The 13,516-nt window shown below is 46.2% G+C and overlaps 6 non-coding genes across 6 annotated transcripts; all 6 read right to left on the reverse strand.

Moving 5' to 3' along the window:
- Positions 1–1,296: 1,296 nt before the first annotated feature.
- LOC130316108 (U2 spliceosomal RNA) lies at positions 1,297–1,487 on the reverse strand. Its single transcript, XR_008863488.1, has one exon. It is a non-coding gene; the product is annotated as a U2 spliceosomal RNA (small nuclear RNA).
- Positions 1,488–3,576: 2,089 nt separating this feature from the next.
- On the reverse strand, positions 3,577–3,767 carry LOC130316100 (U2 spliceosomal RNA). The gene has a single exon (XR_008863481.1). It is a non-coding gene; the product is annotated as a U2 spliceosomal RNA (small nuclear RNA).
- Positions 3,768–5,855: 2,088 nt separating this feature from the next.
- LOC130316102 (U2 spliceosomal RNA) lies at positions 5,856–6,046 on the reverse strand. The gene has a single exon (XR_008863482.1). It is a non-coding gene; the product is annotated as a U2 spliceosomal RNA (small nuclear RNA).
- Positions 6,047–8,124: 2,078 nt separating this feature from the next.
- On the reverse strand, positions 8,125–8,315 carry LOC130316104 (U2 spliceosomal RNA). The gene has a single exon (XR_008863484.1). It is a non-coding gene; the product is annotated as a U2 spliceosomal RNA (small nuclear RNA).
- A 2,084-nt stretch (positions 8,316–10,399) lies between these two features.
- On the reverse strand, positions 10,400–10,590 carry LOC130316105 (U2 spliceosomal RNA). The gene has a single exon (XR_008863485.1). It is a non-coding gene; the product is annotated as a U2 spliceosomal RNA (small nuclear RNA).
- A 2,077-nt stretch (positions 10,591–12,667) lies between these two features.
- Positions 12,668–12,858, reverse strand: LOC130316106 (U2 spliceosomal RNA). Its single transcript, XR_008863486.1, has one exon. It is a non-coding gene; the product is annotated as a U2 spliceosomal RNA (small nuclear RNA).
- Between the last annotated feature and the right edge of the window lie 658 nt (positions 12,859–13,516).

Genomic DNA, 13,516 nt, shown 5'->3' on the forward strand with positions numbered 1-13,516 from the left:
GCTAAGGCTCCTGGGCCTGGACACAGCAGCGGCTGCAATATCTCAACGGAGAATACGTTTATATATATGTGTGTGTGTGCGCGTATATATATATATATATATATATATATATATATATATATATATATTCTCCGCCGAAATCACTTTTAAACCCATTTCCACCTTTTTTTCCCTTCTCTTCCTCTTACTTTTTTTTCACGTTTTTTTACGTTTTTCTCCTTTTCGCCTCTTTTCTGGGCGTATTATTCTTCTTTTTCTTCTTTTTTTTCGTCTAATGCATACCCCATCAGTGCAGCAATGCTTATTCAATACCGCCAGCAGATGGAGACACTGGGGGATGATTTTCTAAGGATTTATACTGATTTTTCCTGTCTGAATTTGTCGCACAGAAAGTTGCAGGCCAAATATGTGTGACATTTCTGCGACTTTAGCTTCTAGAGCATTTTTACAACATTATACATAGGTGCTGAATACATAAAAAGCGACTGTTCAGCGACAGACAAGTCGCATCGGCTGAAAGTAGGCCAGAATGTCAGTCCATGTTGGAGCAGGTTTAGATACAGTCTAAAGCATAGATCTCAAAGTCTGTGCACAGAATTTAGCAAGGGCCTCGCACCTTCTGATGCATCAGGTAGGTGCACAATAGCATAGCCTAACCCTCTGTACTTTGGTCTATATTGATGCGGGACATAGACAGCCAGCTGATGACCAATCCATTAGTGCAATGGATGGCTGGAAGCATTTGTCTTTGCCTTTGCAATACCACAGAAGCAATGCATGGTCAATGTACAGCAATGACACACCTGTGTGAACAGCCAGGAGACCCCCCCCCCCCCATGTTATGTTACATAGTTACATAGTTAGTACGGTCGAAAAAAGACATATGTCCATCAAGTTCAACCAGGGAATTAAGGGGTAGGGGTGTGGCGCGATATTGGGGAAGGGATGAGATTTTATATTTCTTCATAAGCATTAATCTTATTTTGTCAATTAGGAACATTCAGCACCCACCCGCTATCAAGGCAGCTGCCTATCATGTCATGCCCTACCTGCACAGGTGTGCTGGCTACTCAAATGATCCAATTAAGGAGGCCATTTAGTCAGCAGCAGCAGAAGTCCTGTGCCTGGACGCTCCAACAGCGGCCAGACACAAGCAGAAGCAGAAGCAGCAGCAGCAGCACCTTTTGTTTTTTGGCTGCAGCAGCAGCAGCAGCAAGGCCCACAGGGCTGGCTAGCTGGCTAGCCAGCAAGCAGGTAGCAATGAAAGTAGGAATCTTTCTTTTTAACCCTGTAAGGGGGTGGTGCACTGTACCCGAAGATACTGCCATATCGGGTCAATGAATAGGGCGACGGAAGCAAGCTTCGAAATCGGCCCCCGTTCTCAAAAATCCATTTAATATATGGTCCCCAGATAGGGGACGTATCAGATATTAAACTGATAAGAACAGATACTACACTTGATCTTAGCCAAAAGGCCGAGAAGCGATAACCGTGAAAGGGGCGGGCCCAACAAGGTCCCCTTCATGGGCACTATCACTGCTTGCTGTCAGGGAGGCTGCCAGACAATTTTCCATGCACACTCTGGGCTGGGGGGCAGTCAACCACCAGTACACACAGCAGAACCTAAACCCATACCATTATTGCTAAGCAGCAAGACAGGGGCCCATTGCACTCCCACGGGGCCTTTTTAAATGCAATCCATAACCCGGATTTGCCAGGAACCCTTCTTACTCCTCCTACTTGCATGTGACACTGGGCTTAGGATCTGCATAGGAAACACACACACAAGCACACACCTACCTTTGTTGCCTGCAGATGCCTCCTTGGCTGTCCCCAAACGGTATCAAACCAACACCCACGGGAAGCTGTAAGCATAGAGGACATGCCTGCACCCCATTGGACTTACCTGTGTGGGTTAAACCCGGGTTATTTGACAACCTATGGCGGTGATGGTTCTGCTCAGGCAGAGCAGTGCTGATGCTCCTCATAAAGCTGTCGCTGCTGTGAAGGTTCTAGGTGACATCACAAATCCCTATGGTTACATACACAACAAAGCTGGGTTGTTGTTGTTTACACTCTGCAAGGCCTGTGGAAGTGAGTGACATCATAGCACTGTAGTTCTGAGGGTTCTAGATGGATGCAACAATCTCCTGTTGCTTCTATGAAGGCCATAATAGACGACATCACCAAACAGCTCCATAGTCACATACACAGCAAAGGAGAGATGTTGTTTACACCTAGTGATGTCAGTGGTATTGAGTGACATCACAGCACAGTGCTAAGGCTCCTGGGCCTGGACACAGCAGCGGCTGCAATATCTCAACGGAGAATACGTTTATATCTATGTGTGTGTGTGCGCATATATATATATATATATATATATATATATATATATATATATATATATTTCTCCGCCGAAATCACTTTTAAACCCATTTCCACCTTTTTTTCCCTTCTCTTCCTCTTACTTTTTTTTCACGTTTTTTTACGTTTTTCTCCTTTTCGCCTCTTTTCTGGGCGTATTATTCTTCTTTTTCTTCTTTTTTTTCGTCTAATGCATACCCCATCAGTGCAGCAATGCTTATTCAATACCGCCAGCAGATGGAGACACTGGGGGATAATTTTCTAAGGATTTATACTGATTTTTCCTGTCTGAATTTGTCGCACAGAAAGTTGCAGGCCAAATATGTGTGACATTTCTGCGACTTTAGCTTCTAGAGCATTTTTACAACATTATACATAGGTGCTGAATACATAAAAAGCGACTGTTCAGCGACAGACAAGTCGCATCGGCTGAAAGTAGGCCAGAATGTCAGTCCATGTTGGAGCAGGTTTAGATACAGTCTAAAGCATAGATCTCAAAGTCTGTGCACAGAATTTAGCAAGGGCCTCGCACCTTCTGATGCATCAGGTAGGTGCACAATAGCATAGCCTAACCCTCTGTACTTTGGTCTATATTGATGCGGGACATAGACAGCCAGCTGATGACCAATCCATTAGTGCAATGGATGGCTGGAAGCATTTGTCTTTGCCTTTGCAATACCACAGAAGCAATGCATGGTCAATGTACAGCAATGACACACCTGTGTGAACAGCCAGGAGACCCCCCCCCCCCCATGTTATGTTACATAGTTACATAGTTAGTACGGTCGAAAAAAGACATATGTCCATCAAGTTCAACCAGGGAATTAAGGGGTAGGGGTGTGGCGCGATATTGGGGAAGGGATGAGATTTTATATTTCTTCATAAGCATTAATCTTATTTTGTCAATTAGGAACATTCAGCACCCACCCGCTATCAAGGCAGCTGCCTATCATGTCATGCCCTACCTGCACAGGTGTGCTGGCTACTCAAATGATCCAATTAAGGAGGCCATTTAGTCAGCAGCAGCAGAAGTCCTGTGCCTGGACGCTCCAACAGCGGCCAGACACAAGCAGAAGCAGAAGCAGCAGCAGCACCACCTTTTGTTTTTTGGCTGCAGCAGCAGCAGCAGCAAGGCCCACAGGGCTGGCTAGCTGGCTAGCCAGCAAGCAGGTAGCAATGAAAGTAGGAATCTTTCTTTTTAACCCTGTAAGGGGGTGGTGCACTGTACCCGAAGATACTGCCATATCGGGTCAATGCATAGGGCGACGGAAGCAAGCTTCGAAATCGGCCCCCGTTCTCAAAAATCCATTTAATATATGGTCCCCAGATAGGGGACGTATCAGATATTAAACTGATAAGAACAGATACTACACTTGATCTTAGCCAAAAGGCCGAGAAGCGATAACCGTGAAAGGGGCGGGCCCAACAAGGTCCCCTTCATGGGCACTATCACTGCTTGCTGTCAGGGAGGCTGCCAGACAATTTTCCATGCACACTCTGGGCTGGGGGGCAGTCAACCACCAGTACACACAGCAGAACCTAAACCCATACCATTATTGCTAAGCAGCAAGACAGGGGCCCATTGCACTCCCACGGGGCCTTTTTAAATGCAATCCATAACCCGGATTTGCCAGGAACCCTTCTTACTCCTCCTACTTGCATGTGACACTGGGCTTAGGATCTGCATAGGAAACACACACACAAGCACACACCTACCTTTGTTGCCTGCAGATGCCTCCTTGGCTGTCCCCAAACGGTATCAAACCAACACCCACGGGAAGCTGTAAGCATAGAGGACATGCCTGCACCCCATTGGACTTACCTGTGTGGGTTAAACCCGGGTTATTTGACAACCTATGGCGGTGATGGTTCTGCTCAGGCAGAGCAGTGCTGATGCTCCTCATAAAGCTGTCGCTGCTGTGAAGGTTCTAGGTGACATCACAAATCCCTATGGTTACATACACAACAAAGCTGGGTTGTTGTTGTTTACACTCTGCAAGGCCTGTGGAAGTGAGTGACATGATAGCACTGTAGTTCTGAGGGTTCTAGATGGATGCAACAATCTCCTGTTGCTTCTATGAAGGCCATAATAGACGACATCACCAAACAGCTCCATAGTCACATACACAGCAAAGGAGAGATGTTGTTTACACCTAGTGATGTCAGTGGTATTGAGTGACATCACAGCACAGTGCTAAGGCTCCTGGGCCTGGACACAGCAGCGGCTGCAATATCTCAACGGAGAATACGTTTATATATATGTGTGTGTGTGCGCGTATATATATATATATATATATATATATATATATATATATATATTTCTCCGCCGAAATCACTTTTAAACCCATTTCCACCTTTTTTTCCCTTCTCTTCCTCTTACTTTTTTTTCACGTTTTTTTACGTTTTTCTCCTTTTCGCCTCTTTTCTGGGCGTATTATTCTTCTTTTTCTTCTTTTTTTTCGTCTAATGCATACCCCATCAGTGCAGCAATGCTTATTCAATACCGCCAGCAGATGGAGACACTGGGGGATAATTTTCTAAGGATTTATACTGATTTTTCCTGTCTGAATTTGTCGCACAGAAAGTTGCAGGCCAAATATGTGTGACATTTCTGCGACTTTAGCTTCTAGAGCATTTTTACAACATTATACATAGGTGCTGAATACATAAAAAGCGACTGTTCAGCGACAGACAAGTCGCATCGGCTGAAAGTAGGCCAGAATGTCAGTCCATGTTGGAGCAGGTTTAGATACAGTCTAAAGCATAGATCTCAAAGTCTGTGCACAGAATTTAGCAAAGGCCTCGCACCTTCTGATGCATCAGGTAGGTGCACAATAGCATAGCCTAACCCTCTGTACTTTGGTCTATATTGATGCGGGACATAGACAGCCAGCTGATGACCAATCCATTAGTGCAATGGATGGCTGGAAGCATTTGTCTTTGCCTTTGCAATACCACAGAAGCAATGCATGGTCAATGTACAGCAATGACACACCTGTGTGAACAGCCAGGAGACCCCCCCCCCCCCATGTTATGTTACATAGTTACATAGTTAGTACGGTCGAAAAAAGACATATGTCCATCAAGTTCAACCAGGGAATTAAGGGGTAGGGGTGTGGCGCGATATTGGGGAAGGGATGAGATTTTATATTTCTTCATAAGCATTAATCTTATTTTGTCAATTAGGAACATTCAGCACCCACCCGCTATCAAGGCAGCTGCCTATCATGTCATGCCCTACCTGCACAGGTGTGCTGGCTACTCAAATGATCCAATTAAGGAGGCCATTTAGTCAGCAGCAGCAGAAGTCCTGTGCCTGGACGCTCCAACAGCGGCCAGACACAAGCAGAAGCAGAAGCAGCAGCAGCACCACCTTTTGTTTTTTGGCTGCAGCAGCAGCAGCAGCAGCAAGGCCCACAGGGCTGGCTAGCTGGCTAGCCAGCAAGCAGGTAGCAATGAAAGTAGGAATCTTTCTTTTTAACCCTGTAAGGGGGTGGTGCACTGTACCCGAAGATACTGCCATATCGGGTCAATGCATAGGGCGACGGAAGCAAGCTTCGAAATCGGCCCCCGTTCTCAAAAATCCATTTAATATATGGTCCCCAGATAGGGGACGTATCAGATATTAAACTGATAAGAACAGATACTACACTTGATCTTAGCCAAAAGGCCGAGAAGCGATAACCGTGAAAGGGGCGGGCCCAACAAGGTCCCCTTCATGGGCACTATCACTGCTTGCTGTCAGGGAGGCTGCCAGACAATTTTCCATGCACACTCTGGGCTGGGGGGCAGTCAACCACCAGTACACACAGCAGAACCTAAACCCATACCATTATTGCTAAGCAGCAAGACAGGGGCCCATTGCACTCCCACGGGGCCTTTTTAAATGCAATCCATAACCCGGATTTGCCAGGAACCCTTCTTACTCCTCCTACTTGCATGTGACACTGGGCTTAGGATCTGCATAGGAAACACACACACAAGCACACACCTACCTTTGTTGCCTGCAGATGCCTCCTTGGCTGTCCCCAAACGGTATCAAACCAACACCCACGGGAAGCTGTAAGCATAGAGGACATGCCTGCACCCCATTGGACTTACCTGTGTGGGTTAAACCCGGGTTATTTGACAACCTATGGCGGTGATGGTTCTGCTCAGGCAGAGCAGTGCTGATGCTCCTCATAAAGCTGTCGCTGCTGTGAAGGTTCTAGGTGACATCACAAATCCCTATGGTTACATACACAACAAAGCTGGGTTGTTGTTGTTTACACTCTGCAAGGCCTGTGGAAGTGAGTGACATCATAGCACTGTAGTTCTGAGGGTTCTAGATGGATGCAACAATCTCCTGTTGCTTCTATGAAGGCCATAATAGACGACATCACCAAACAGCTCCATAGTCACATACACAGCAAAGGAGAGATGTTGTTTACACCTAGTGATGTCAGTGGTATTGAGTGACATCACAGCACAGTGCTAAGGCTCCTGGGCCTGGACACAGCAGCGGCTGCAATATCTCAACGGAGAATACGTTTATATATATGTGTGTGTGTGCGCGTATATATATATATATATATATATATATATATATATATTTCTCCGCCGAAATCACTTTTAAACCCATTTCCACCTTTTTTTCCCTTCTCTTCCTCTTACTTTTTTTTCACGTTTTTTTACGTTTTTCTCCTTTTCGCCTCTTTTCTGGGCGTATTATTCTTCTTTTTCTTCTTTTTTTTCGTCTAATGCATACCCCATCAGTGCAGCAATGCTTATTCAATACCGCCAGCAGATGGAGACACTGGGGGATAATTTTCTAAGGATTTATACTGATTTTTCCTGTCTGAATTTGTCGCACAGAAAGTTGCAGGCCAAATATGTGTGACATTTCTGCGACTTTAGCTTCTAGAGCATTTTTACAACATTATACATAGGTGCTGAATACATAAAAAGCGACTGTTCAGCGACAGACAAGTCGCATCGGCTGAAAGTAGGCCAGAATGTCAGTCCATGTTGGAGCAGGTTTAGATACAGTCTAAAGCATAGATCTCAAAGTCTGTGCACAGAATTTAGCAAGGGCCTCGCACCTTCTGATGCATCAGGTAGGTGCACAATAGCATAGCCTAACCCTCTGTACTTTGGTCTATATTGATGCGGGACATAGACAGCCAGCTGATGACCAATCCATTAGTGCAATGGATGGCTGGAAGCATTTGTCTTTGCCTTTGCAATACCACAGAAGCAATGCATGGTCAATGTACAGCAATGACACACCTGTGTGAACAGCCAGGAGACCCCCCCCCCCCATGTTATGTTACATAGTTACATAGTTAGTACGGTCGAAAAAAGACATATGTCCATCAAGTTCAACCAGGGAATTAAGGGGTAGGGGTGTGGCGCGATATTGGGGAAGGGATGAGATTTTATATTTCTTCATAAGCATTAATCTTATTTTGTCAATTAGGAACATTCAGCACCCACCCGCTATCAAGGCAGCTGCCTATCATGTCATGCCCTACCTGCACAGGTGTGCTGGCTACTCAAATGATCCAATTAAGGAGGCCATTTAGTCAGCAGCAGCAGAAGTCCTGTGCCTGGACGCTCCAACAGCGGCCAGACACAAGCAGAAGCAGAAGCAGCAGCAGCACCACCTTTTGTTTTTTGGCTGCAGCAGCAGCAGCAGCAAGGCCCACAGGGCTGGCTAGCTGGCTAGCCAGCAAGCAGGTAGCAATGAAAGTAGGAATCTTTCTTTTTAACCCTGTAAGGGGGTGGTGCACTGTACCCGAAGATACTGCCATATCGGGTCAATGCATAGGGCGACGGAAGCAAGCTTCGAAATCGGCCCCCGTTCTCAAAAATCCATTTAATATATGGTCCCCAGATAGGGGACGTATCAGATATTAAACTGATAAGAACAGATACTACACTTGATCTTAGCCAAAAGGCCGAGAAGCGATAACCGTGAAAGGGGCGGGCCCAACAAGGTCCCCTTCATGGGCACTATCACTGCTTGCTGTCAGGGAGGCTGCCAGACAATTTTCCATGCACACTCTGGGCTGGGGGGCAGTCAACCACCAGTACACACAGCAGAACCTAAACCCATACCATTATTGCTAAGCAGCAAGACAGGGGCCCATTGCACTCCCACGGGGCCTTTTTAAATGCAATCCATAACCCGGATTTGCCAGGAACCCTTCTTACTCCTCCTACTTGCATGTGACACTGGGCTTAGGATCTGCATAGGAAACACACACACAAGCACACACCTACCTTTGTTGCCTGCAGATGCCTCCTTGGCTGTCCCCAAACGGTATCAAACCAACACCCACGGGAAGCTGTAAGCATAGAGGACATGCCTGCACCCCATTGGACTTACCTGTGTGGGTTAAACCCGGGTTATTTGACAACCTATGGCGGTGATGGTTCTGCTCAGGCAGAGCAGTGCTGATGCTCCTCATAAAGCTGTCGCTGCTGTGAAGGTTCTAGGTGACATCACAAATCCCTATGGTTACATACACAACAAAGCTGGGTTGTTGTTGTTTACACTCTGCAAGGCCTGTGGAAGTGAGTGACATCATAGCACTGTAGTTCTGAGGGTTCTAGATGGATGCAACAATCTCCTGTTGCTTCTATGAAGGCCATAATAGACGACATCACCAAACAGCTCCATAGTCACATACACAGCAAAGGAGAGATGTTGTTTACACCTAGTGATGTCAGTGGTATTGAGTGACATCACAGCACAGTGCTAAGGCTCCTGGGCCTGGACACAGCAGCGGCTGCAATATCTCAACGGAGAATACGTTTATATATATGTGTGTGTGTGCGCGTATATATATATATATATATATATATATATATATATATATATATTTCTCCGCCGAAATCACTTTTAAACCCATTTCCACCTTTTTTTCCCTTCTCTTCCTCTTACTTTTTTTTCACGTTTTTTTACGTTTTTCTCCTTTTCGCCTCTTTTCTGGGCGTATTATTCTTCTTTTTCTTCTTTTTTTTCGTCTAATGCATACCCCATCAGTGCAGCAATGCTTATTCAATACCGCCAGCAGATGGAGACACTGGGGGATAATTTTCTAAGGATTTATACTGATTTTTCCTGTCTGAATTTGTCGCACAGAAAGTTGCAGGCCAAATATGTGTGACATTTCTGCGACTTTAGCTTCTAGAGCATTTTTACAACATTATACATAGGTGCTGAATACATAAAAAGCGACTGTTCAGCGACAGACAAGTCGCATCGGCTGAAAGTAGGCCAGAATGTCAGTCCATGTTGGAGCAGGTTTAGATACAGTCTAAAGCATAGATCTCAAAGTCTGTGCACAGAATTTAGCAAGGGCCTCGCACCTTCTGATGCATCAGGTAGGTGCACAATAGCATAGCCTAACCCTCTGTACTTTGGTCTATATTGATGCGGGACATAGACAGCCAGCTGATGACCAATCCATTAGTGCAATGGATGGCTGGAAGCATTTGTCTTTGCCTTTGCAATACCACAGAAGCAATGCATGGTCAATGTACAGCAATGACACACCTGTGTGAACAGCCAGGAGACCCCCCCCCCCCATGTTATGTTACATAGTTACATAGTTAGTACGGTCGAAAAAAGACATATGTCCATCAAGTTCAACCAGGGAATTAAGGGGTAGGGGTGTGGCGCGATATTGGGGAAGGGATGAGATTTTATATTTCTTCATAAGCATTAATCTTATTTTGTCAATTAGGAACATTCAGCACCCACCCGCTATCAAGGCAGCTGCCTATCATGTCATGCCCTACCTGCACAGGTGTGCTGGCTACTCAAATGATCCAATTAAGGAGGCCATTTAGTCAGCAGCAGCAGAAGTCCTGTGCCTGGACGCTCCAACAGCGGCCAGACACAAGCAGAAGCAGAAGCAGCAGCAGCACCACCTTTTGTTTTTTGGCTGCAGCAGCAGCAGCAGCAAGGCCCACAGGGCTGGCTAGCTGGCTAGCCAGCAAGCAGGTAGCAATGAAAGTAGGAATCTTTCTTTTTAACCCTGTAAGGGGGTGGTGCACTGTACCCGAAGATACTGCCATATCGGGTCAATGCATAGGGCGACGGAAGCAAGCTTCGAAATCGGCCCCCGTTCTCAAAAATCCATTTAATATATGGTCCCCAGATAGGGGACGTATCAGATATTAAACTGATAAGAACAGATACTACACTTGATCTTAGCCAAAAGGCCGAGAAGCGATAACCGTGAAAGGGGCGGGCCCAACAAGGTCCCCTTCATGGGCACTATCACTGCTTGCTGTCAGGGAGGCTGCCAGACAATTTTCCATGCACACTCTGGGCTGGGGGGCAGTCAACCACCAGTACACACAGCAGAACCTAAACCCATACCATTATTGCTAAGCAGCAAGACAGGGGCCCATTGCACTCCCACGGGGCCTTTTTAAATGCAATCCATAACCCGGATTTGCCAGGAACCCTTCTTACTCCTCCTACTTGCATGTGACACTGGGCTTAGGATCTGCATAGGAAACACACACACAAGCACACACCTACCTTTGTTGCCTGCAGATGCCTCCTTGGCTGTCCCCAAACGGTATCAAACCAACACCCACGGGAAGCTGTAAGCATAGAGGACATGCCTGCACCCCATTGGACTTACCTGTGTGGGTTAAACCCGGGTTATTTGACAACCTATGGCGGTGATGGTTCTGCTCAGGCAGAGCAGTGCTGATGCTCCTCATAAAGCTGTCGCTGCTGTGAAGGTTCTAGGTGACATCACAAATCCCTATGGTTACATACACAACAAAGCTGGGTTGTTGTTGTTTACACTCTGCAAGGCCTGTGGAAGTGAGTGACATCATAGCACTGTAGTTCTGAGGGTTCTAGATGGATGCAACAATCTCCTGTTGCTTCTATGAAGGCCATAATAGACGACATCACCAAACAGCTCCATAGTCACATACACAGCAAAGGAGAGATGTTGTTTACACCTAGTGATGTCAGTGGTATTGAGTGACATCACAGCACAGTGCTAAGGCTCCTGGGCCTGGACACAGCAGCGGCTGCAATATCTCAACGGAGAATACGTTTATATATATGTGTGTGTGTGCGCGTATATATATATACATATATATATATATATATATATATTTCTCCGCCGAAATCACTTTTAAACCCATTTCCACCTTTTTTTCCCTTCTCTTCCTCTTACTTTTTTTTCACGTTTTTTTACGTTTTTCTCCTTTTCGCCTCTTTTCTGGGCGTATTATTCTTCTTTTTCTTCTTTTTTTCGTCTAATGCATACCCCATCAGTGCAGCAATGCTTATTCAATACCGCCAGCAGATGGAGACACTGGGGGATAATTTTCTAAGGATTTATACTGATTTTTCCTGTCTGAATTTGTCGCACAGAAAGTTGCAGGCCAAATATGTGTGACATTTCTGCGACTTTAGCTTCTAGAGCATTTTTACAACATTATACATAGGTGCTGAATACATAAAAAGCGACTGTTCAGCGACAGACAAGTCGCATCGGCTGAAAGTAGGCCAGAATGTCAGTCCATGTTGGAGCAGGTTTAGATACAGTCTAAAGCATAGATCTCAAAGTCTGTGCACAGAATTTAGCAAGGGCCTCGCACCTTCTGATGCATCAGGTAGGTGCACAATAGCATAGCCTAACCCTCTGTACTTTGGTCTATATTGATGCGGGACATAGACAGCCAGCTGATGACCAATCCATTAGTGCAATGGATGGCTGGAAGCATTTGTCTTTGCCTTTGCAATACCACAGAAGCAATGCATGGTCAATGTACAGCAATGACACACCTGTGTGAACAGCCAGGAGACCCCCCCCCCCCATGTTATGTTACATAGTTACATAGTTAGTACGGTCGAAAAAAGACATATGTCCATCAAGTTCAACCAGGGAATTAAGGGGTAGGGGTGTGGCGCGATATTGGGGAAGGGATGAGATTTTATATTTCTTCATAAGCATTAATCTTATTTTGTCAATTAGGAACATTCAGCACCCACCCGCTATCAAGGCAGCTGCCTATCATGTCATGCCCTACCTGCACAGGTGTGCTGGCTACTCAAATGATCCAATTAAGGAGGCCATTTAGTCAGCAGCAGCAGAAGTCCTGTGCCTGGACGCTCCAACAGCGGCCAGACACAAGCAGAAGCAGAAGCAGAAGCAGCACCACCTTTTGTTTTTTGGCTGCAGCAGCAGCAGCAGCAAGGCCCACAGGGCTGGCTAGCTGGCTAGCCAGCAAGCAGGTAGCAATGAAAGTAGGAATCTTTCTTTTTAACCCTGTAAGGGGGTGGTGCACTGTACCCGAAGATACTGCCATATCGGGTCAATGCATAGGGCGACGGAAGCAAGCTTCGAAATCGGCCCCCGTTCTCAAAAATCCATTTAATATATGGTCCCCAGATAGGGGACGTATCAGATATTAAACTGATAAGAACAGATACTACACTTGATCTTAGCCAAAAGGCCGAGAAGCGATAACCGTGAAAGGGGCGGGCCCAACAAGGTCCCCTTCATGGGCACTATCACTGCTTGCTGTCAGGGAGGCTGCCAGACAATTTTCCATGCACACTCTGGGCTGGGGGGCAGTCAACCACCAGTACACACAGCAGAACCTAAACCCATACCATTATTGCTAAGCAGCAAGACAGGGGCCCATTGCACTCCCACGGGGCCTTTTTAAATGCAATCCATAACCCGGATTTGCCAGGAACCCTTCTTACTCCTCCTACTTGCATGTGACACTGGGCTTAGGATCTGCATAGGAAACACACACACAAGCACACACCTACCTTTGTTGCCTGCAGATGCCTCCTTGGCTGTCCCCAAACGGTATCAAACCAACACCCACGGGAAGCTGTAAGCATAGAGGACATGCCTGCACCCCATTGGACTTACCTGTGTGGGTTAAACCCGGGTTATTTGACAACCTATGGCGGTGATGGTTCTGCTCAGGCAGAGCAGTGCTGATGCTCCTCATAAAGCTGTCGCTGCTGTGAAGGTTCTAGGTGACATCACAAATCCCTATGGTTACATACACAACAAAGCTGGGTTGTTGTTGTTTACACTCTGCAAGGCCTGTGGAAGTGAGTGACATCATAGCACTGTAGTTCTGAGGGTTCTAGATGGATGCAACA

Source organism: Hyla sarda, unplaced genomic scaffold (genome assembly GCF_029499605.1).
Source record: "Hyla sarda isolate aHylSar1 unplaced genomic scaffold, aHylSar1.hap1 scaffold_1903, whole genome shotgun sequence".
NCBI lineage: Eukaryota > Metazoa > Chordata > Amphibia > Anura > Hylidae > Hyla > Hyla sarda.